This window comes from Ceratotherium simum, chromosome X (genome assembly GCF_057802395.1).
Source record: "Ceratotherium simum simum isolate JZ-2026a chromosome X, ASM5780239v1, whole genome shotgun sequence".
Lineage (NCBI taxonomy): Eukaryota > Metazoa > Chordata > Mammalia > Perissodactyla > Rhinocerotidae > Ceratotherium > Ceratotherium simum.
Window position 1 is genome coordinate 41,767,353 of NC_141940.1, and position 26,246 is coordinate 41,793,598.

Sequence of the window (26,246 nt, forward strand, 5' to 3'; positions counted from 1 at the left end):
AAGAAATGAAGCTAACCTTCTTCAACTTTGGGTATTTCTTGCTTCTTTGGCTCACTAATGATTCCCAAGAAGAAAGAGAAAGAGGGAAAAAATGTCATTTCCAGAGAAAGAAGTCATAAAAGACATTTCTTCCTTTATAAACAACAACCTCCAAAATAAATCTTAATTAATTCAGCATCTTATACCTACCATCCTATTGGTATGATTACTAAAAGATGGCTTTATTTGGATCTGCATTTTCATTATTAGCTTCTCTATTGATTTTCCCATGATTTGGCTTGGAATGTGTTGATGTTGCTATATCAGTTATATAAAATCCCAAGAATGAAAGTAAACATAGACATGCATTCCAGATTAAAGTGTAAGTGGGGACATATTTCCATTAATCTGGGATCTCAGGAAGGGAGGAAGTAAAGGCAGGGATATGGGGATGTGTAAGCAACATAGTCCAGCCCGGAGAAAAGATCAGGGGGTCAGGAGTCTTGTGTTCTAGTTCAAGCTATGGGACATCAAACAAATCATTTAATCCCTCTAGGCTAAAGGTAGGTGATAATTTTTCTTCCTGTGCTAAAGGTAGATAATGCTTCCTACTAAACATCTTTTGAACCTTTCCCTTCCTTTCTGTCCCTCAGTAGTAACTTGAAGTCCGTTTCATTTCTTACATGGATTACTCTGTCTCCTAACAAGTTGTGGTAGATTTAAAAAGGCAACAAATTCTTTACACCTCTTCCCATCAAGAGACGAATTCTATTTTCCCACCCCTGAATCTGTGCTGGCTTTGTGACTTGCTTTGACCAATAGAATGGGGCAACAGCGATATTGTGCAACTTCTGAGCAAGGCCTCAGGAGGCCTTGTAGCTTCTGCTTTTATTTAATCTCTTGCTGCTCTGAGATTGCCATGTATATTAGTTTCCTATTGCTGCTGTAACAAATTACCACAAACTTAGTGGCTTAAAATAACATAAATTTATTGTATAGTTCTGAAGGTCAGAAGTCCAAAATCAGTCTCACTGAATTAAAGTCAACGTATCGGCAGATCTCGTTCCTTCTGGAGGAGGGTCTGGGGGAGAATTTGTTTCCTTATGTTTTCCAGCTTCTATAGATGACTTGAATTTCTTGGCTCATGGCCTCTTTCTCCAGCCGCAAAGCCAGTAGTTTAGCATCTTCAAATTTCTCTTCAGCTGTCTCATCCCTGCTTCCGTCATTACATCTCCTTCTCTGACTCTGATCCTCCTGCCTCCTTCTTATAAGAACCCTTGTTATTAGACTGGGCCCACCTGGGCAATCCAGGACAATCTCCCCATCTCAAGATCCTTAACTTAGTCATATCTATAATGTCTTTCTTGCCACGTTAAGTTAATATATTCACAGGTTCTGGGTATTAGGACATTAGGGGCATTATTCTGCCTACCATACCCTGTAAACAAGCATAAGCTATCCTTCTTGAAGATGAAAAGCCAAAGGTATAGAGAGGCCTAGGAAACAGCTAGCACAAATGATCAGATGTGCCGATGAGGCCCCAGGAGAGACCTGCAGAATGATCCAACTGAGCACAGCCTAAATTGCTGATGCACATAATCTTGAGCAAATAAATAGTCCACTAAATTTTGAGTTTTTTGTTTTTTTTCAGACAACTGATACATTGGTCTTTCTGGATCCAGGCTTAGGGCCTGTTTAATTCCTTTTCCATCCTGCTGCTGGAGTGATCATTCTAAAATGTAATTTTTGCTTAAAACCCTACAATTGCTCCCCTTAGCATTCAGGATAAAGCCAAAGCTACTTTGCATGGTATTCAAGGCCCTCCCCAACCTCACTCCTGCCCAGATCTTCAATCTTTTCTTTCATTCAGCATTCATTTCTTTGAAATGTGTTTTCCTGAATCAGCAAAATGCTAGCTCCTGTTACTGCATATTCCTTTATAATTGTCAGAGTACGTGTCTGTCTCCCTCCCTAGACTGGGAACTCGAAGCTATGGCTATTGCTTCAGTTATATATTGTAGGGGACATAAAAGTTTTCCTCAACCCTTGTAGAGTCCCTAGCTGGGTCTGAAAATTAAACTGACAAAGACAGACTAGCAGGAGAAAAGCATACAAATATATTTAGTATAAGTTATATGTGACATGGGAGACTTCATAAGGAAATGAAGACCTGAAGAAACAGAGCTGAGTATTTTATACTAGGTTTGATGAAGCATGGACAGTTGTGTAGAAATATGATAGGTTAAGGAGTATGAGGTAAGTGTAGTAAATTGGGGGAAACAGCAAGGCCTGTTTGTTCAGATTCTTCTAAGCATCCCTTTGTCTTCAGAGATAAGGATGCTCCTTTCCTCAGGCATAGGGAGGGCACTTCTCACATGAGGGTTTTATGACCTGTTTCATGGAATAAGGGCAAGTAGGGGAGGAGATCAGAGTGATTTTCCTGCTTCTGCCATTTTCTCAAACGCCCTCAATTTAAAATATTGTATACGCCTAGGTGCCATATTTTGGGTTAGTGTGTCCTGAACCCCATCATCATATACTTGCAACACTTAGCACAGCACCTGGAATATAGCAGCACTCAATAATTATTCAATGAACCAATGAAAGAATGATGGATCATTTGGTTTTCAGGAATGTTCCAGTTTTTGGCATTTTGTAGATTATATGAAACAACTTATTAAAATCCAGGTGAGATTCTCCAAATAATTAACTCACATGTCAGTGGTCTAGCTACTAGCACTCGCTAGCTGTGCAAGCATAGACACATTATTTCAATTTTCTACATCTTAGTTTCTTCATCTGTAAAACGGGGATCATATTAGTGCATACTTCAAAGAGTTGTTGAGGAGAATAAATGAATTAATGTATGTAAAGTGCTTAGAAGCATGCTTGGCACAGAGTAAGGGCTATGTAAGTAATAAGAATTGTTATGGTGATTGTGGCGGTGGTGGTGTTGGTAGTGATGGTGGTGGTTGTTACCCCCACAGTCTATGAGAGTGTGTGAACTCAGTAGAAGATTATCTGGAACAAAACTGTGTCAGGAATGTAATCTGCAATATTCCTAACAAAACTAATTACGGAATGCATTCTAAAACAAAGCAATTTTCAATTATTTCTATATGTAGAAAAAAATAATTGCGTTTCAGTGGAAATCTATGTTTCAGTGAAAACTTGTGGCCTGTCTTAATCTAGCCCTGTTCATTTTCTTTGAGCTATTTGTGCAACTGTTTGTAAATTGTAAATTCTGTCCTCTTGGTAGAGGTTTAATTGATTTCCCTCCCTTCACTCTCATTGAAAAACCAATTTTGTCTCCATTTGCAATTCATATCAATATTACTTTATTCCATACACATTTGTGCTCTTTTGTCTTTTCCTTTAAATAGGTTATAACATCTGCTTGGTTCTCTCATATCATGAGTAAAGTCTTTAGCACATGTTCATTTTATATCTATAAGAGAGTCAGGATTTTTACCCTTTTCTGAAAATTATCTTTTATCAGTTTTAGCCCAAGTATGTCTTCTCTTGGTTCCCAGAGGTGAATCCAAAGCGGCAATAGAACTATGCTGACCTTGTTTTTCTAATTTTAATTTTGCGCTCTACCAATCTTATTTTTGGTTTGTTTACAGCCAATAAGTCATTTCCTATTGAGAATTTGGTCTTATGGTCTGACCATTTGGTGATTTCTATAAATGGATTGTTTATAGATATCTATTCTTTAATAGGTGAAAGACAACAAAATATATATTTTATTAGCCTTTTTGATTGAGAATTTGGTTTTATGATTTGATAATTTAGTGATCTCTGTAAATTGATTAATAGTTGTATAGAGACCCTGTGCCTATTGGGTGAGAGAATCTGTTTTTTTAATATTTTTTGACGGTTTGTCTATTTTGAACTTGTCAGTTAAGTATTTTTACCCACTTAGAAGAGAACAGCCCTTTGATATGGACCAGCGAGTTATATGCTTCCGTGTTTACTATTGACCCATGGCTGAAATTTTAAAATTGAAGCTACAAGTTCTCTCTATCTGTGTGAGGGTGTGTGATGGATTGAATTGTATCACCCCCAAAATTTATATGTTGAAGACCTAACCCTCAATGTGACTGTATCTGCAGATAGGGTCTTTAGGAAGTAATTAAGCTTAAGTGAAGTCATAAGCGTGGGCCCTAATCTGAAAGGAATGTGGCCTTATAAGAAGAGGAAGAGAAAAATCTCTCTCTCTCCACTAATTTTGCCTTCACAAAATAGAATCCTAGATGTAAAATAAAATAAAACTTCTGAGTTATCTTTTACACCTAAAACTATCTTTTTAGGCTCCCTGGAAAGGCACACAGTTTTGTTTTTTACAAAAAGAGAGGCTATAGAAGTAATTAGGTTTTTTTGATATGTTACTATTGATGAGTTACATGGGGAGAGTTTTCAAATAAGAAGTGATACTCAGCCTTCTCTAAGTTAAATTTGTGTGGGTAAAATGTTATTAGTATAAATATTTCAGAAATTGTATACAGTGTGGGGAGTTCCAAGAGATTTGCTGTCCATAATATGTTTCTATTTATCAGAGTCCTGGTGGTGCTTTGCCTGATATTAGATGATAGCAGTATAGTGTTCTCAGCCATAATTTCATTCATTTAAAACATGTTAACTTTGTCATACCTTTGATTCTTTAATTTGAATCTAGCATCTTATAGGCCATGGTTTTCAAATGGGGATTCACATCGCTTACCTATGGAGTTCTATTAATATACAGATGTGTAGGATGTACTCCACACTGAATCACTTTAGTTCATATTGATATGTTCTTGGTATATTCTTACTATATGCTTGGAATATTCAATGTATAGTATGTCAGGATTATTATATGTTATACCTCAAGATTCTTTTCTCAGTAAAAATTATGTTCATTCATTTTAAAAAATTATATGTAATGTTCACTTTTTTGAAAATAAGGTTAATTACTACGTTTATAATTATTTTGTCTAAGACTTTTTTGGACATACTTTACTATTTTGTTTTGCTTGTCAAAGAAACAACCAAATTCCTTGTCAGTTGCATTATTCTTGTAATGAACTCAAATAAAATTTTTTACTTTAGAAAGTTACCTGTAATAAATTAACCACAGCCATTTTAAGATTTTTGTCATGTATAGATGATTTTATCTGTCTTATTCTGACACTTCCCTGAAAGTACTTGCAATCAGCTACAGGTACCTGAGGGTTGCATCTTCAAAATGAGAGTCTGTCTCAGAGCCCCAAGGAAAAGGATTATGTCAAGTACTTTTGGGTACAGGCTTCTGCTAACACAAGATTCCACGGAACAACAATTAATTATATAAGACTGAATGAAATGATGTGATTTTTTAAGAATATTCTTGATGTTTTAATGTTTTATTTTCTGGATATATAAGGAAGTCCTTTCTCTTTCCTTTTAAGCTATCAATAACTCATAACAATTTAGTAGACTCTGCTTTTGTAAACTGAAATGAAACATTTGTAAATGATATTTTATTCTTCTTATCTGATCCCTTCAGAATTCAGAAACTTATTGAATATCCTCGTTTTCAATTCAATTTAGTTATTTGCATAGGTTCGGATTCAATAAGAAACTGTTCTCCCTTTGCCAGGACATAATTGGAAACATTGGTTATACAACTAAGGACTTGCCTGGGATGTTATATTGAGAATTATGCTCATTTAATCACATGTGACCAGACACTTTTAAGGAACTAAGGCTGATTTTATGAAGCCAAAGCTTAAAAAGCCCTTTTGGGAAAACTGGCCTGGAACCTGGCTTCCAGGGTTCTTAGCCTTACAGGTGAGTAAAGAGTGTCACTTCCTGGCAGGCCAAGAACCTAGGATATTTTGAAGACCTAAGACGAAGAGAATTCACCCAAATGTATAGGTACTGCAGGTGAAATCTGGCTTGCTTCCTAGCCTCAGGACTGCAAATAATAAGAGGCCTGTAAAAGTCCAATGTGAAATTTCTCGTGAAAATTTCTATCAAAGCAAACCTCAGAAGGCCATATGGCAAATTAACACACTTGCTGCACATACGTAAATAATCAGGCTAAATCTAATGAGACAAATCATACTTTGTGATCAAGATAATCTTTCTTTAAGATTGTTTTTGATCAAAGGAGGGGTTAACGGTAATAAAAAAATTGTGTTTCAGTGGAAAACTATGCATCATCTATAGCATGCCCTTCAGGCCTGCATGATAGAGATTTAATTGACTCTCTCACCTCACCATGGAAAAACCAGTTTTGTCTCCATTTTCAATTCATTTTAACAATCCTTTACTCCATAAAAAGTTTGCTTTTGTGACTTTTCTTTTGAACCAGTTATAATATCTGCTTGGTTCCCTCACATCACATGAGTAAAATAAAACTTTGACCATATTTATTTTTGTATCTGTATGAAAATCATGATATTACATTGTTCTGAAAATTATCTTTTAACAGTGTATTTAATTCTTAGTCATCTTCCTGAGTTTAGCTCATAGAATTGACTGTGTTCTCTCCATCGAGGAACTTTATGATTTAACAAAAAGGATTCATAAAAAGAAGTGCTTGATCTGCCATGACATATAACCTGGGTGACAACTTAAGTAGAGCTCAAGTGTCATTTTAGTTTCATAGTCTGTTCTTCATCCATTTTTCACTTTGATTCCACATAGCAATCAAGTCTAGGGGATCAGAAGCTGTGGAGAGTAATTAAAGAATGACTTTGTCTATCACATGCTAATAAAACAAGATAGACTTTTCTGGAAGTGATCTTTTGACATATTCGGTAGAAGTAATTCATCCCCTTACCAAATCATATCTCACTTTCTTCATTTATACTCCATTTCCTCTTTTCCTGGTTGTTTATCCCTGTTTTAAAACTAATGTTTCTGCTTGTTAGTTTAGAGAAAATTATCTTACTTTCTGTTTTTTTTAGTCATAACACAATATAAATTAACTGTCATTACCTTTTAGTTTGTTAAAGGAAGACTCAAGAGAGTTGTTGGGGGGCAGTTCAAGATGGTGGCATAGGAAGATCCAGAACTCACCTCCTCCCCCAGACACAAAAAATCTACAGGTACACATGGAACAATTACCCCTGAAAACTAGGTGAACAGCTCCTCCACAACAAAAGATAAAAAGGGCCACATTGAGATGGGCAGGAGAGGCAGAGATGCAGTCTTGCCAAAAACCCCATGCCCAGCCTGGCAACCCACAATCATGAGGGATCTCACAAATATGGGGCTTCTCCTCAAGGAGCAAGGGGTTTGTGCCCACATCAGGCACCCAAACCCTTGAGACTGCACTGGAGAGATGAGCCCCCAAAACTTCTGGCTTTGAAAATCAAAGGCACTTACATACAGGAGAACCACAGGGCTGTAAGGAACAAAGATTTCACTCTTAAAGGGCTTGCACACACACTCAGTCACCCTGGGACCTAGCGCAAAAGCAGCAGGTTGAAAAGCGCTTAGACCATATTTGAAGAAGATTCATTTTCTAATCTTGAAGCATCTGCTGGGGGTGTGGGGCAGGACCCTGTTGGGACTCTCACTAGGGACAGAGATGCTGGCGGGCACCATTTCTGTGTTCTCTTTCTACATTGTAGTGCCGGCGCTAGAAGGTGCCATTTTTTTCATTCTTTCTCTAACCTGCTAGCTTCTGTGGACATGCCCCATCCCAGCGCCACTACTACAGCCTCATCAAAGCCAGCAGGTGAGTGCTTTACCCCCATGCTGCTCCCACGGCCCTGCCAAAGCTGGCAAACAAGCACCCTGCCCTTGTGCCACGCCCTCAGCCCTGCCAAAGCCAGTGAGCACGCACAGACCACATGACGGATGCCTTTTGAGCACTTGGCTCTAGTGCCAGGTGGGATCATGTATCTGGGCCCCAAAGGTCTGAAACAATCAGAGAGACAATTCTTGGTAGGCTACCACCCCAAGGCACTATACAGACAGCCAAATGAATCACCCTTCGAGTATTCCTGTGAAAAAGGCCTATTCACTTGTGCTGGAGCTTCAGCCTGATGGGCAGGCTTCAGGTTTACTACACATCTAGAGGCTACAGAAGTGCTCTCATGGAACATAGGCTGGGGGATGCCACCTTTGCATTCTTCCTAAGTCTTGCCACAGCTCACCAGTACCTCCCAGAGAGGAACTCATACACTCATCTTGAACTCTGATTTTTTAAACTGTCACCAAGGGGATACCTCTAGATTGTATGGTCTGGAGGCCAGCAGGGTTTATGATTTCAGTCCCACAGGACTATATATATTTGCATGCCTTAAAAGCTGCCACGTGAGGGCTTAGCTACCAATCAGCCTGAAACTAGGTGCTGACTGAGATCCCTCCCTCTGGAACACTCGCAGGTCTTGGCATACCCTCAGCAACTGGGACCTATCAAGGATAAATCAGGCTGCTTAGACAATCACAAAGATTTGAGAGATAAGCAAGAGCTAGGGCAAGGTTAAATAATAATAGTCATCTCCTACACAAGGTCATTCCTCCAAGACTGATAAATAGCTATTTCACCTAATACATAGAAAAACAAAGAGAAGAAAGCAAAATGAAGAAACAAAGGAATATGTTCCAAATGAAGGAACAAGACAAAACCCCAGGAAAAAACCCTAATGAAATGAAGAGAAGTAATTTGCCTGATAAAGAGTTCAAAGTAATGGTCATAAAGATGTTCACTGAACTTGGCAGAAGAATGGATGAACACAGTGAGAACTTCAACAAAGAAATATAAGAAAGTACCAAACAGAAGTCACAGATCTAAAGAATACAATAACTGAACTGAAAAGTACACTAAAGAGGTTCAACAACAGACTAGATGAAGCACAAGAAAGAATCAGTGATCTGGAAGACAAGGCAGTGGAACTCAGTCAAGCAGAGCAGCAAAAAGAAAAAAAAGAATTAAAAAAGTGAAGATAGTTTAAGGGACTTATGGCACAACATCAAGCAAAGTAGCATTTGCCTTACAGGAGTCCTAGAAGGAGAAGAGAGAGAGAAAGGGGCAGAAAACTTATTTGAAGAAAAAATCGCTGAACACTTCCCTAACCTGGGGGAGGAAACAGACATCCAGATTCAGGAAGCCCAGAAGGTTCCAAACAAGATGAACCCAAAAAGACTCACACCAAGACACATGAAAATTAAAATGTCAAAATTTACAGGTAAAGAGAGTATCTCATGAAGAAAAAAAAGAGCGAGGAATCAAATAAATAAAATCATAAATGAAAGAGGAGAAGTTACAAATGATACTCAAGCAATACAAAGGACCAAAAGAGACTGCTATGAATAGTTATATGCCAACAAATTGAACAGCCTAGAGGAAATGGATAAATTCTTAGAAATATACAATCTTCCAAGACTGAAGCATGAAGAAAGAGAAAATCTGAAAGACTATTACTAGTAAGGAGATCGAAATAGTAATCAAAAACTTCCCAACAAACAAAAGTCCAGGACCAGACAGCTTCACCAGTGAATTCTACCAAACATTGAAAGATTTAATATTTATCCTTCTCAAGCTCTTCTAAGAAATTGAAGAGGAGGGAATGCTTCCAAACTCAATTTACAAGGCCAGCATTATGCTGATACTAAAACCAGACAAGGACACCACACACACACACAAATATGGGCCAATATCTCTGATGAACATAGATGCAAAAATCCTCAACAAAATATTAGCAAACTGAATTCAACAATACTTTAAAAGGATCACACACCATGATTGATCAAGTGGGATTTATTTCAGGGATGCAAGGATGGTTCAGTATCTGCAAATCAATCAGTGTGACACACCACATTAACAAAATGAAGGATAAAAATAATATGATCATCTCAGTAGATGCAGAAAAAGCATTTGACAAAATTCAACATCCATTTATGATAAAAACTCTCAACAAAGTGGGTATGGATGGAACATACCTCAACATAATACAGACCATCAATGACAAGCCCACAGTTAACATCATACTGAATGGAGAAAACCTGAAAGCTTTTCCTTTAAGGTCAGGAACAAGGACAAGGATGCCCACACTCAACAATTTTATTCAGCACAGTATTTGAAGTCCTAGCCAGAGCAATTAGCCAGGAAGAAGGAATAAAAGGCATATAAATTGGAAAGAAAGAAGTAAAATTGACACCATTTGTGGATGATGTGATTTTATATATAGAAAACCCTAAAGACTCCACCAAAAAACTAAAAGAATAAATGAATTCAGTAAAGCTGCAGGATATGAAATCAATATACAAAAATCTGTTGCATTTCTCTACAACTATAGTGAACTACCAGAAAGAGAAACTAAGAAAACAATCCCATTTACAACTGCATCAAAAAGAATAAGATACCTAGGAATAAATGTAACCAAAGAGATGAAAGACCTATACACTGAAAACTACAAGACATTAATGAAAGAAATGGAAGAAGACACAAATGGAAATATATTCCATGCTATTGGATTGGGATAATAAATATGGTTAAAATGTCCATATTATCCAAAGCAATCTATAGACTCAATGCAATTCCTACCAAAATTCCAATGGCATTTTTCACAGAAATAGAATAAACAATCCTAAAATTTGTATGAAACCAAAAGTGATCTCAAATATCCAAAGCAATCTTGAGAAAGAAGAACAAAGCAGGAGGCATCATGCTCTTTGATTTTAAAATATATTACAGATGCAAATCCGGGAGGGAGTCAAGATGGCGGCGTAGGCAGACTCTGAACTCACCTCCTCCCGTGGACACAGCTAATTTACAACTACTCGTGGAAAAATTACCCCTGAGACAGAACTGGAAACTGGATAAGAGGAACTCCTGCAACAACGGACAATCCTAACTGGGGTAGAAGAGGCAGAGACTCCCTTCCGGAGAGAAAAAACGCCGCCTTCACAAGCCGCCAGCCTCACGGCCGCCGGGAGCAGCTCACAGGTACACAGCCTCCCTGGAGGAGCAGGGCCCTGAGCCAGGGAGCGCCCCCGCTGTGGGCATTTTGTGGACCCAGCACAATCGAGACCAGCGGCAAAATATCTGACTTTGCCTGCTACTAAAGCATTGGGGAATACCCCCAGAAAACCCGGTTCACAAAGAAACTAAAACTGGCTCTTAAAGGGCCTGCGCACAAACTCACCCGTTCCAGAAAGCATCCTAAAATCACCAGAAAGAAAGGTGCACAGTGCTTTGGTGACAAGAGACTCACCTAATAGGCCCTGAGTGCATCTTGGTGAGGGGTGAGACCTCTCCAGGGACTGGGACATTGGCGGCGGAGGCCATTGTTGTGGCCTGGTGTTGGTGTGCTGACACAGACGCCATTGGAGTTCTCACTGGGGCCTGCTAGCCCAGGGTCTGCTCCACCCGCTAGAGCACCGATTTAATCCAGCTCAACCAGGGCAGGCAGCCCACCCTAGAGACTGGCCCCACCCAACAACAAGCCCTCAGGCAACGTGTGGGCCTGCATAGATTGGTGACTGGATTCTCTGCAGCCTGGCAACTGAGCCGACTTGAGCGGGGCAGGGTGTGCACAAGGAGCAGGTGGAGAGTGTGGGGCTCCCGCCGTGGAGAGACTGGGTCCGCTTGGGGAGGTCGGGGCGCTCACACGGGGCAGGACTGTGTTGACTGTGTGTGTGGACCTGTGGGCAACAGGGCTTGTCAGCTGCAGAAGACTTGTGCTTCTCAAAGACCCACATAGGAGGTTTGCCCCACCTTCCAAAGCCTGAAACAATTGGGTGCTCCTGTGCCTGAGGCCAGCCCCACCCAGCTGCAATCCTCAGAGAGCTGACAAGAGACATAATAGGCTAGAGGCTTACAGCAATTGTAAGGCCCTGAGCCTAACAACCTCCCACGCTGGGGGCCTACTCACTTAAAAGAAATACTGCAACACAAATGTGGTATTAGAACTTACAGCCAACTGTGCTGGGGCTCCCCACACCTGATAAAGAGACTGAAGGGCCCACAACAACTACAAGCAGCTGAGCATTACAACAGCTGGCCAGGAGCATAACTCGGCCTCCATGGGTGCCTACAGGGAGAGCAAACAGGCCACAACAGAAGGACACACGTAGCCCACATAGGGGTCACCCCTGGAACATTGAGAACTGAGGGAAGCACACTGGAAGCCACCTAAGCCATCACTTACATAAGGTCACCTATCCAAGAGCAGGAGACATAGCTGACCTACCTAATATGTAGACACAAGCACAGGGAAAGAGGCAAAATGAGGAGGCAAAAGAATACATTCCAAGTAAGGGAACAGGACCAAACCCCAGAAAAGGGACTAAGTGAAACAGAAATGAGCAACCTACTGGACAGACAGTTCAAACTAAGAGTCTTAAGGATGCTCACTGATCTGGGGAGAAGAATAGATGAACTCAGTGAGAATGTCAACAAAGAAATGGAAGATATAAAAAAGAACCAATCAGAAATGAAGAATACAATACTGGAAATGAAAAATTCATTAGAGGGGCTCAAAAGCAGAAGAGGATACAGAAGAACGGATCTGTGAGCTGGACGAAAGACTAGAAGAAATTACCCAAGGTGAACAGGTAAAAGAGAAAAGAATTAAAAATAGTGAGGACAGTCTAAGGCACCTCTGGGACAACATCAAGCGCACTAACATCCGTGTTATAGGTGTCCCAGAAGGAGTAGAGCGAGACAAGGGGGCAGAGAATCTATTTCAAGAAATAATAGATGAAAACTTCCCTAACCTAAGGAAGGAAACAGACATCCAGGTACAGAAAGCACAGAGAGCCCCAGACAAGACAAACCCAAAGAGGCCCTCACCAAGACACATCATAATCAAAATGTCCAGAATTAAAGATAAAGAGAGAATCCTAAAAGCTGCAAGAGAATGTCAAGTTACATACAAAGGAAACCCCATAAGGCTATCAGCTGACTTCTCAGCAGAAACCTTACAGGCTAGAAGAGAATGGCACGATATATTTAAAGTGCTAAAAGGAAAAAACTTACAGCCAAGATTACTCTACCCAGCAAGGTTATCATTCAAAATGGAAGGAGAGATCAAAAATTTCCCAGACAAGCAAAAATTAAAGGAGTTTGTCACCAAGAAACCAGCGCTACAAGAAATGTTAAAGGGACTGATTTAAGGGGAAAAGAGAAGACCACAAATAGGGAGAATTATCTATTTTCATGATAAGAGGGTAATGGATACAAAAGCACAAAAAAGAGGTTAGATATGATATCAAAAACATAAAAGGAGGGAGGAGGGGATTTAAAGAGTAGAGCTTTCAGACAGAGGTCAAACTAAAGTGACCATCTATTTTGTATAGAAGAAGAAAGGAACAGAGAAGGACTAGTAAAACACTGAGAAAAGAAAAGTTAAAAAATGGCAGTAAGTACATACTTATCAATAGCTACTTTAAACGTCAATGGACTAAATGCTCCAATTAAAAGACATAGGGTGGTTGACTAGATAAAAAAACAAGACCCATATATATGCTGCATACAAGAGACACACTTCAGACCTAAAGACACTCACAAACTGAAAGTGAAGGGATGGAAAAAGATACTCCACACAAATGGCAATGAAAAGAAAGCTGGGGTAGCAGTACTCATATCAGACAAAATAGACTTTAAAACAAATCTGTAAAAAGAGACAAAGAAGGGCATTACATAATGATCAAGGGAACAATCCAACAAGAGGATATAACACTTGTAAATATCTACGCACCCAATGTAGGTGCACCTAAATATATAAAGCAATTATTAACAGACATAAAAACAGAAATAGACAGTAACACAATAATAGTAGGGGACTTTAACACTCCACTTACACCAAGGGATAGATCATCCAAACAGAAGATCAATAAGGAAACATTGGCCTTAAACAGCACACTAGAACAGATGAACCTAGTAGATATATACAGAGCATTCCATCCAAAAACTGAAGAATACACATTCTTTTCAAATGCACATGGAACATTCTCCAGGATTGATCACATATTAGGCCACAAAACAAGTCTCCATAAATTTAAGAAGATTGAAATAATACCAAGCATCTTTTCTGACCACAACGGTATGAAACTAGAAATCAACTATAGGAAGAAAATCAGAAAAGCCACAAATACGTGGAGATTAAACAAAATGCTACTGAACAACGACTGGGTTAACGAAGAAATCAAAGAAGAAATCAAAAAATACCTGGAGACAAATGAAAATGGAAACACTACATGCCAGAATTTATGTGATACAGCAAAAGCAGTTCTAAGAGGGAAGTTTATAGCGATACAGGCCTATCTCAACAAACAAGAAAAATCTCAAATAAACAATCTAACAATGCACCTAAAGGAACTGGACAAAGAAGAACAAACAAAGCCCAAAATCAGTAGAAGAAGGGAAATAATAAAAATCAGAGCAGAAATAAATGAAATAGAGACCAAAAAAAATAGAAAAAATTAATAAAACCAAGAGCTGGTTCTTTGAAAAGATCAACAAAATTGACAAACCTTTAGCTAGACTCACCAAGAAAAAAAGAGAGAAGGCACAAATAAGTAAAATCAGAAATGAAAGAGGTGAGGTTACAACAGACACCTCAGAAATACAAAAGATTATAAGAGAATACTATGAAAAGCTATATGCCAACCAATTCGACGATCTGGAAGAAATGGATAAATTCTTAGAATCATACAACCTTCCAAAACTGGAACAAGAAGAAGTAGAGAATTTGAATAGACCAATCACCAGTACGGAGATCGAAACAGTAATCAAAAACCTCCCCAAAAATAAAAGTCCAGGACCAGACGGCTTCCCTGGTGAATTCTACCAAACATTCAAAGAAGACATAATACCTATCCTTCTCAAACTCTTCCAAAAAATTGAGGAGGGGGGGAAGCTCCCTAACTCATTCTACAAAGCCGACATTACCCTGATACAAAAACCAGACAAGGACAACACAAAAAAAGAAAATTACAGGCCAATATCACTGATGAACATCGATGCGAAAATCCTCAACAAAAAACTAACAAATCGTGATACAACAATACGTTAAAAAGATTATACACCATGATCAAGTGGGATGTATTCCAGGGATGCAGGGATGGTTTAACATTCGCAAATCAATCAATGTAATACACCACATTAATAAAATGAAGAACAAAAATCACATGATCATCTCAATAGATGCAGAGAAAGCATTTGACAAGATCCAGCATCCATTTATGATAAAAACTCTGAATAAAATGGGGATAGAAGGAAAGTACCTCAACATAATAAAGACCATATATGAGCAACCCACAGCTAATATCATCCTCAATGGTGAAAAACTGAAAGCTATCCCTCTAAGAACAGGAACCAGACAAGGATGCCCACTGTCACCACTCCTATTTAACATAGTATTGGAAGTCCTAGCCAGAGCAATCAGGCAAGAGAAAGAAATAAAAGGGATCCAAATTGGAAAGGAAGAAGTGAAACTCTCACTATTTGCAGATGACATGATTTTATATATAGAAAACCCTAAAGAATCCACCAGAAAACTTTTAGAAGTAATAAACGAATATGGTAAAGTTGCAGGATACAAAATCAACATACAAAAATCAGTTGCATTTCTGTACACTAACAACGAAGTAGCAGAAAGAGAAATTAAGAATACCATCCCATTTACAATTGCAACAAAAAGAATAAAATAGCTAGGAATAAACTTAACCAAAGAGGTGAAAGATCTGTACACCGAAAACTATAAAACATTTCTGAAAGAAATTGAAGAAGACACAAAGAAATGGAAAGATATTCCGTGCTCTTGGATTGGAAGAATTAACATAGTTAAGATGTCCATACTTCCTAAAGCCATCTACAGATTCAATGCAATCCCTATCAAAGTTCCAACAACATTTTTCACAGAAATAGAACAAAGAATCCTAAAATTTATATAGAACAACAAATGACCCCAAATAGCTAAAGGAATCCTGAGAAAAAAGAACAAAGCTGGAAGTATCACACTCCCTGATTTCAAAATATACTACAAAGCTGTAGTAACCAAAACAGCATGGTACTGGCACAAAAACAGACACACAGATCAATGGAATAGAATCGAAAGCCCAGAAATAAACCCACACATCTATACAGCTAATCTTTGACAAAGGAGCCAAGAACATACAATGGGGAAAAGAAAGTCTCTTCAACAAATGGTGTTGGGAAAACTGGATAGCCACATGCAAAAAAATGAAAGTAGACCCTTACCTTACACCATACACAAAAATTAACTCCAAATGGATTAAAGACTTGAATGTAAGACCTGAAACTATGAAACTTCTAGAAGAAAACATAGGCAGTACGCTCTTTGACATCGGTCTTAGCAACATCTTTTCAAACACCATGTCTGACCGGGCAAGAGAAACAATAGAAAAAATAAACAAATGGGACTACATCAAACTAAAAAGCTTCTGCACAGCAAAGGAAACCATCAACAAAATGAAAAGACAACCTAACAACTGGGAGAAGATATTTGCAAACCATACATCTGATAAGAGCTTAATCTCCAAAATATATAAAGAATTCATGCATCTCAACAACAAAAAAGCTAACAACCCAATTAAAAAATGGGCAAAAGACCTGAACAGACATTTCTCCAAAGAAGATATACAGATGGCCAACAGACACATGAAAAGATGTTCAAAATCACTAACTATCAGGGAAATGCAAATCAAAACTACCATGAGATATCACCTCACGCCAGTCAGAATGGCTATAATTAACTAGACAGGAAACAACATGTGTTGGAGACGATGTGGAGAGAAGGGAACTCTCATACACTGCTGGTGGGAGTGCACACTGGTGCAGCCACTATGGAAAACAGTATGGAGATTCCTCAAAACATCAAGGATAGAACTACCATATGATCCAGCTATTCCACTGCTGGGTATTTATCCAAAGAACTTGAAAACACCAATTTGTAAAGGTACATGCACCCCTGTGTTCATTGCAGCGTTATTCACAATAGCCAAGACTTGGAAGCAACCTAAGTGCCCATCAAGGGACGAATGGATAAAGAAGATGTGGTATATATACACAATGGACTACTACTCAGCCATAAGAAACGATGAAATCCAGCCATTTGTGACAACATGGATGGACATTGAGGGTATAATGCAAAGTGAAATAAGTCAGAGGGAGAAGGTCAAATACCGTATGATTTCCTTCATTAAGTAGTAGATAATAACAACAATAAACAAACACATAGGAACAGAGATTGGATTGGTGGTTACCAGAGGGGAAGGGGGGAGGGAGGAGGGTGAAAGGGATAATTCGGTACATGTGTGTGGTGATGGGTTGTAATTAGTATTTTGGTGGTGAACATGATGTAATCTATGCAGAAATAGAAGTACAATGATGTACACCTGAAATTTTTACAATGTTATAAACCAATGTTACTGCAATAAACAAAAAATTAAAAAAAAATAAAAATAAAAATAAAAAATAAAAAATAAAAAAAATAAAAAAATAAAATAAAATATATTACAAAGCTAAGTAATCAAAATAGTATGGTATTGGCATAAAAACAGACACATGGATCAATGGAACAGAATAGAGAGCCCAGAAATAAGCCCACGCATATAAGGTTAATGAATATATGACAAAGTAAGCAGGAATATACAATGGAGAAAGACAGTCTGTTCAATAAATGATGCTGGGAAAACTGGACAGCCACATGCAAAAGAATGAAAATGGACCACTATCTTACACCATACACCTAAAAACTAAAAATGGATTAAAGACTTGAGTGTAAGATATGAAACCATAAAACTCTTAGAAAAAAACATAGGCAATAAGCTCCTTGACATCAGTCTTGGCGATGGTTTTTGGACCTGACTCCAAAGGCAAGGACAACAAAAGCAACAATAAACACATGGGACTACATAAAACTAAAAAGCTTCTGCACAGTGAAGGAAAACCATAAACAAAATGAAAATGTATCCCATTGAATGGACAAGATATTTGCAAATCATATATCTAATAAGGGGTTAATATCCAAATTATATAAAGAACTCATACAACTCAACAAAGAACAAACAATCCAATTAAAAAATGGGCAGAGGATCTTAATAGATATTTTTCCAAAGAAGATATACAAATGGCCTAGAGATACATGAAAAGATGCTCAACATCACTAATCATCAGGGAAATGCAAATCAAAACCAAAATGAGATATCACCTCACACCTGTTAGAATGTTTTTTATCAAAAAACCAAGAAATAGCAAGTATTGGCAAAGATGTGGAGAAAAGGGAACCCTTGTGCACGGTTGGTGGGAATGTAAATTAGTACAGCCACTATGGAAAACAGTATTGAGGTTCCTCAAAAAATTAAAAATAGCCTACCATGTGATCCAGCAATTCCACTTCTGGGTATTTATCTGAAGAAAATGAAAGCACTAAATTGAAAAGATATCTGCACCCCAATGTTCATTGCAGCATTATTCACAATAGCCAAGATATGGAAACAACCTGTGTCCATCAGTGGATGAATGAATGAAGATGTGGTACATACATATGAATATATATACAATGGAATACCATTCAGCAATAAAAAAGAATGAAATCTTGCCATTTGCAACAACATTAATGGACCTTGAGGGTATTATGTTAAGTAAAATGAGTCAGACAGAAAAAAACAAATACCGTATGATTTCACTTATATATAAAATCTAAAATACAAAACAAACAAAACAAAACAAAACTAATAGATACAGAGAACAGATCAGTGATTGCCAGAGGAGAGGAGGGGTGTGGGGTAGGCAAAATTGGTGAAAGGGATCAAGAAGTACAAACTTCCAGTTATAAAATAAATGTCATGGGGATGTAATGTACAGCGTAGTGACTATAGTCAATAATATTGTATTGCGTATTTGAAACTTGCTAAGAGTAGATCTTGAAAATTCTCTTCACAGGAAAAAAAAATTTGTAACTTTGTATGGTGAAAGAAGGTAACTATACTTATTGTGGTGATCATTTTGCAATGTATACAAATATCAAATCACTATGCCATACACCTGAAACTAATATGTTATATCTCACTTATACTTCAATTAAAAAAAAGAGTTTTTGCTCTTCAATAAGACTTGGACATCTCCTTAGGACCCTCCCTAGTGATTGGGGGGTGTGTGTGTGTATGTGTGAAGTGTAGGTAACTCTTGATCTTACACTTGTCACTGTGGCTATTAACCTGTTGACTCCTAGTATAAGCTATTCAGAAGACAGGAAAAGACAAGGAAATAAATGGTGCTTGATTCCATAACCTGAAGAACAGCTATCAACTCTAGGTGTTTTTGCAAAATGTGGGGTTACTATCTCCTGCTTCCTTTGTCTATTGCTCATCTATTACTCCTGCATCATGACAATACCGAGTCTTACAGATTAAAGTGTCTATCTAGTATTTGTATTTATCCTCTTTCCTTCTACTGTTCACCTCTATTCCCTACATGTTTATTGACATTTCTTGGTTTGGGTCACAAATCAGAAAATAATGGATCCATAATTTTGACATCAGGTGATAAATCAGAGCTTCCAGAGATGACAGATATTCTCAATTTGAGCTTAAATAGTAAAGGGCAGGGAGTACAGCTTTCCTCTTAGAAAATTTTCCTTTTGGAATAGCTTCACTTCCCTAATAGGCTGCAATATGTAGTAGGATTTGACTCTATGGCAATCTCCATGAGAACATTATTTTTTAACTTCCATTTAAACTTCTCACAGAGTATGCAGTGTACCATAGTACTGGGGGTGATTTTGTCCCCCAGGGGACATTTGGAAATGTCTGGAGCCATTTTGAGTTGTCACAATAATGGGGAGTAGTACTGGCATTTAGCTGGTAGAGGCTAGGTGGTGCTACTAAACAGCACAGGACAGCCCCCGTCCCCATAAAAGAATCTTCTGGTCCTAATGTCAACAGCACTGAGATTGAGAAACCTTGGCCCTGTGTGCCAACAATACTATCTGCCTGATATTGAACTGCTTGTATTTCAAATAAGGACTACCCTGAGGAAACACTTTTCTAACTTTTTTAGAATCAGACTATCTATTACTGTTGTCTGAAATTTAACCCAAGTATTTCTTTTTCTTGTTTTAGAGCCTGGTGATAAAGAGTGGGGGAAATTACAGAAGCTTAAATAGTACATAATGAGGGAAGTAGTGCGAGTTTGGGAATGTGCGGTATGTATAGATGCTTAGTGAATAAAATCATTCTATAAAGTTAGGAAGAGTTTATTTATCCTATGAGATCCAATATTTACATTTAATACAAACAGGTACAATTATTCAGGAACTGTTAAAACTGATGAAATTTTCTTTGATCTGGCAGTATTTGGTGATAATTTTCTCTTGTAACCTAAATTATTGAATATAAAAATCTTCAATGCACAGAACTAGAAACTGGAAGATAGAAACTACTAAATTATTTACATTATTCAATTACAGAGTAAAGTACCTATTTAATGCAATACAAGTGTTAATAAAAATCTGTAATAATCAAAACAATAATAATAACAACCCCAAGAGATGTTTGAAACTTTAAAAAATGGGAGGTTTACTTTACGTAGAAAACAGAAGAAAATAATGAAATTATTATGTCTTGTGAAATATTATTTAAGAATAGAATTTTATGTCCTACTTGGTTGTTTAGTAAATAAACATGTAGTCACTAAAGCATTATGACTTAGTATCTTGCTGTTTTTCTCATATAATAGCACTAGTTGAGGGAAATAAAAAATACCATGTAATTATTATCCAGTTTTGACAAGGTACATGTAGTTACACATTCAGTTGTTGCTATGTAATTACTGAGGAGGCCATTCATCTAAGATTTCTGTGCCTTGGGCGGCAGCCCCTGCAACATGGTACCAAGTAGAGTCTAATGGTGAAACAAATCTCCCAAGATTTGTAGCAGTAATTTTTATCAGCTCCCTTCAGGGATGTAGATGTTCAAATGATAGGAGTCTTTGGGTACAAGAGAATGCCTTTCTCCTACATTGCTTTAGTTGGCTCCATCTTGCTAGCTTCTGAGCAGTTCCTAAGTGGATTCTAGAGAGCCTAAAGCCATCAAGGGAAAGACAATTTTTTTTTGTGGTCTCTTTGAAATCAACTCTGACCACCTATGGAGATTCTGAAAAGCTCTCCTGCCTTCCAACTGACAAATAAAAAAGCAATTGTGTCTGAGAGAATATTTATTCCCACCAACAGCCTGTATCAAACTACCATGAAATGATGGAAGTTACTATGAATGAGCTCTAGTCTGGCCTGTGAGGTTTAAGTGATCTTAAAAGAGTTCATTACCTTTTACCAATGGGAGAGGTACCCAGGTGGACACAATTTTTATTATTAAAAATTGCTTTAGAAGGCTTCTGCTTCTGGGATGATGGAGTAGATGTACTTTCCCCTATTCCTCCTGCTAAGTACAACTAGGCTCTGGATATTATGTACAAAACAAACATAAGAAGACTCTTAAAGGCAGAGAGAAGAAAACAGACAGGCTGGGGACCTCAGGACCCAAGAATGATAATGGTGGTGAGTCCTCTGGGTTTTCTTTGTATCTCACATATCCCAGATTTGTTGCTGAACAAGACAGCAACCTAGAAATGTCAACAGGCTCAGACAAAAAAATGTCCAACAAAGACTTGTTCTTTCTAGCTAAAGGACCAGGAAAGGAGCAACCTAGCAAGATAGAAAACTTTTAGACAATAATCACCCCACTCTAGCAAAACATCACAGAAAAAAACTATGGCCCCACTTCCACGCATGCCGGCAAAGGCTGATTGGGGAGCTTAGAAATCTACCCTCAGGATGCTGTAACAAGGTGCCCTAACACCCGCATAAGGTTGGTATCTGAGATGGTCAAAGACTTTCATCCCCACCAGCTGTTAACAAGGACCACCCTCCTCCCCTCCCTCTGTGGTGTCAGTGGAGACCAAGTGGGGAGTCTGGACATCTACTCTCACCCAGGTGTAATGAGGCACCCCTCCACCTTTCCACTGGGTTGCTGTCAGAGGAGGCCTTTCACCATTGCCCCAAAATCTCAAAAATCTACAAAAAAAAACCTCCTAAAACTTATGAGTTCAGCAAGGTTTCAAGATATAAATATTCAAGAATCAATTGTATTTCTATTAACTATCATGAATCCAAGGGTACCAAAAATAAAAATAAATAACAAATAAAAAATATAATATCATTTACAATCATTAAAAAAATTAGGACCGGCCCGGTGCCTTAGTGGTTAAGTGCGCGCGCTCTGCTACTGGAGGCCAGGGGTTCGGATCCCGGGTGCGCACCGACGCACCGCTTCTCCGGCCATGCTGAGGCCACGTCCCACATACAGCAACTAGAAGGATGTGCAACTATGACATACAACTACCCACTGGGGCTTTGGGTAAGGAAAAAAAGGAGGAGGATTGGCAATAGATGTTAGCTCAGAGCCGGTCTTCCTCAGCAAAAAGAGGAGGATTAGCACCAATGTTAGCTCAGGGCTGATCTCCCTCACAAAAAAAAAACAAAAAAAAAAAACAAAAGGGCCGGCCCTGTGGCTTGGTGGTTAAGTGCGCGCGCTGCGATGCTGGCGGCCCGGGTTCGGATCCCGGGTGCGCATCGAGGCACCACTTCTCCGTTCATCCTGAGGCCGAGTCCCACATACAGCAACTAGAAGGATGTGCAGCTACGACACACAACTATCCGCTGGGGCTTTGGGGGGAAAAAATAAAATAAATAAAATCTAAAAAAAAAAAAAAATTAAATGCTTAGGTGTAAATCTAACAAAACATGTACAAGATTTATATGCTGAAAATTATAGAACATGGAAGAGACACATCTAAAAAGAGGACCTAAATATATGGAGAAACACACTGTGTTCATGGATTAAAAGATTCAACATAGTAAAGATGTCAGTTCTCCACAAATTGATATAAAGGTTTAATTCATTCCTATCAAGATTCCAGCAAGATTTTTTGTATGTATAGATAAGATTATTCTAAATTTATATAGAAAGCAAAGGGACCTAAACAGCTAAAACAATATTGAAAAAGAACAAAAAGTGGGAGGAATTAGTCTATATGATTTCAAGATTTATTATATAGCTACAATCATCAAGACTGTGTGGTACTGGTAGAGAGATAGATACATAGATCAATAGAACACAAAAAAACACCCAGAAATAGACACACACAAATATGCCTAACCGATTTTTTACAAAAATTTAAAAGCAAGTGAACGGAGGAAAGATAGCCTTTTGAACAAGTGGTGCTGGAATAACAAGACATCTTTAAGCAAAAATAATTAAACTTGAAATAAGTCTCACAACTTATATAATAAAGTTAACTCAAAATGGATCAAAGACTTAAATGTAAAACTAGAAAATCTTTTGGAAAAAAGCATTGGGGAAAACCTTTGGAATCTAGGGCTAGCCAAAGAGTTCTTAGACAACACCAAAAGCACAATCCATAAAATAAAAAATGGATAAATTGGACTTTATCAAAATAAAGTTTTGCTCTGTGAAATACCCTGTTAAAAGGATAAAAAGGCAATCTATAGAGTGGGAGAAAATATGTGCAAACCTCATATCTGACAAAGAAATAGTATCAGATCGAGTCAAATAAAAAATAATAGTATCTAGAATATTATCAAGTAACTGAAATAGTATCTCAAAACTGTACAGTAAGAGAACCAAACAATATATTAGGAAATGGGCAAAAGACACAAAGAGACATTTCACCAAAGAGGATGTACACATGGCCAATAAGCACAGGAAAACATGTTTAACATCACTAGATGTTAGGGAAATGCAAATTATAACCACAATGAGATATCACTACAGATCTATCAGGATGACTGAAAAAAAAAATAGTGACAACACCAAATGCTGGGGAGGATGTAGAGAAACTTGATCATTCATGCATTGCTGGTGGGAATATAAAATGGTACAGCCACTCTAGAACAGTTGACGGTTTCTTTAAAAATTAAACATACAATTACCATATGACCCAGCAATTGTATTCCTTGGCATATATCCCAGATAAGTGAAGACTTACATTCCTACAAATACACACAAACCTGTACATGAATGTTTATATCAGCTTTATTCACAGTAGCCAAAACCCGGAGACAATGTGGATGTCCTCGATGGATAATGGTTAAACAAACTTTGGTACATCCATACCACGGACTACAACTCAACAATAAAAAAGAACAAAACTATTGATTAACATACAACCTGGATGAATCTTCAGGGGATTATGCTGAATGAAAAAAACCCAATCCTCAAAGATTTTATACTGTATGATTCCCCTGTGTAACATTCTCAAAATGACATAGTTACAGAAATGGAGAGCAGTTCAGTGGTTACCAGGAGTTAAGGAGGAAATGGGGATAGGAGAGAAGTGGGTGTCGCTCTAAAAGGGCAACAGGAAGGATCTTTGCGGTGACTGATAGAACTGTTCTGTGTCATGACTGTATCAATGTCAGTATCCTGGTTGTGATATTGCATTATAGTTCTGCAAGAGGTTACCATTGGGGGAAACTGAGTAAAGATTACATAGGATCTCTCTGTACTATTTCTTACACGTGCATGTGAATGTACGATTATCTCAAATTAAAAAGTTTAATTAGAAAAATTGTTTTGGGAGAGAAAAAAGAAAAGAAAGCAGCAAAAAAAATGACAATGTGGTGCTTGGCTTTATCTTTCAAGCAATAAAATCTGAAGTATTTGGCTATGGGAACCAAGGTTGGTTTTTGAATGGGACAAACCAGGCTCTTCTATACATAACGGATACAAAATGTGTGTCCCTTTCTTGTGCCTCAGGACATAATGAACACATGTCCAGAAGACTGAGAAGACTGAGAAAATTTGAACAATGGAACCTAAAAGAAGGAATGAATGAGAGATTATCAACACAGGAAATCTCTTTGCTTGTTTGTTTGTGAAAGTTTAAGGACTCCTTTTTTTTATCCTAAAGTATTTTGAAATCTATACAGCTCACAAAAATAAATAATTTTATTTAGACATTAATGTTGAAAACATTCTAAAAATCAAAAAGAAGTCAACTAATTGTGAGTTATAGCTTGCTATTTAAATAATGTTAATTTTAAAGCTAATTTGAAATGGATCACAAAACTAAGTGGTTTTTATTGTTTTAGCTTTTAAGTTGGGGCAAGTTAGTAAACAATTCTATATTTTGCACTCCATCTTTGCTCAAAGAAGCAAAACCTCATTTTGAGAAAACTATAAAATGGAGATAAAAACATAAATTCAGTTCAATAAATATACACTCAGCTAGTGGACCAACATTTTATTTCAGCAACTCAGTAAGCAATTTACAGTGAAATTAATCTCTTCTAATCTGTCAAAGTGAAAGAAAACATCTTGTTATTTGTTCTTATAAAACAAGTAATGTTAAATAGTATTACGATGGATGTAATTTTTTAAAAGTTCAGACATTTTAGAAGACCATTCATAAAAATGTAACAGGTTTGTTCTTGTAGTTTGGTTTCATTCTCCCAAATGACAGGAGGAAAAATAGTACATCATACTGCTCTGTTAAGGTGGTTAAACTTTTACACAAACACACACAAAATAAGGGCTCATTAAATTTTCGTTTATCTAAGACTTAACTCCTTGGGTTATAACCATTCAGGACAAGGATCAAAGTATGAAAATCCATTCTGTTTGATGGCTTGAACCATCATCTAACAGGTATAAGTAAGTATCATATAGAAGACATCCTTAGATTTTTTTGAGAGATGCGCTAGTCTAATTTTTTAAACCTATTAGTGTCTTATTAATTATATATTTCTATGTAACAAATTACCCTAAAACTTAGTGGTTTAAAATAGCAAACATTTATTGTTTCACAGTTTTTGTTGGTTAGGAATTTTGGAGTGGCTTTGTTGGGTGGCTCTGGCTCAGCATCTCTCAAGAGGTTGCAGTCAAGATGTTGGCCGATACAGTCATTAGAAATCTTGACTGAAGCTTTAGGTAGGATCCATTTGCAGATTGCTCACTCACATGGCTATGAGCAGGAGGCCTCAGTTCCTCACCATATAGGCCTCTTCATAGGCTGCCTGAGTGTCTTCAAAACATGGCAGCTAACTTCCTCCAGTTAGTAGTCTAAGAAAGAGTGAGTGAGAAGGAAGCCACAGTGCCTTTTCTGATCTAGTCTTCAAGGTCATACACAGGTGCTTCTACTTTACTCTATTTGTTAGAAGTGAGTCATTAATGCCAGCCCATGCTCCAAGGGAGGAGAATTAAGCTCCACCTCTTGAAGGGAGGAGTTTCAAAGAATTGGC

The 26,246-nt window shown here is 37.8% G+C and overlaps 1 protein-coding gene across 3 annotated transcripts in view; it reads right to left on the reverse strand.

The window, feature by feature from the left end:
* IL1RAPL2 (interleukin 1 receptor accessory protein like 2) overlaps positions 1-26,246 on the reverse strand; it is a 1,036,854-nt gene that overhangs the window by 82,040 nt on the left and 928,568 nt on the right. The gene's annotated exons all lie outside the window — the stretch shown is intronic.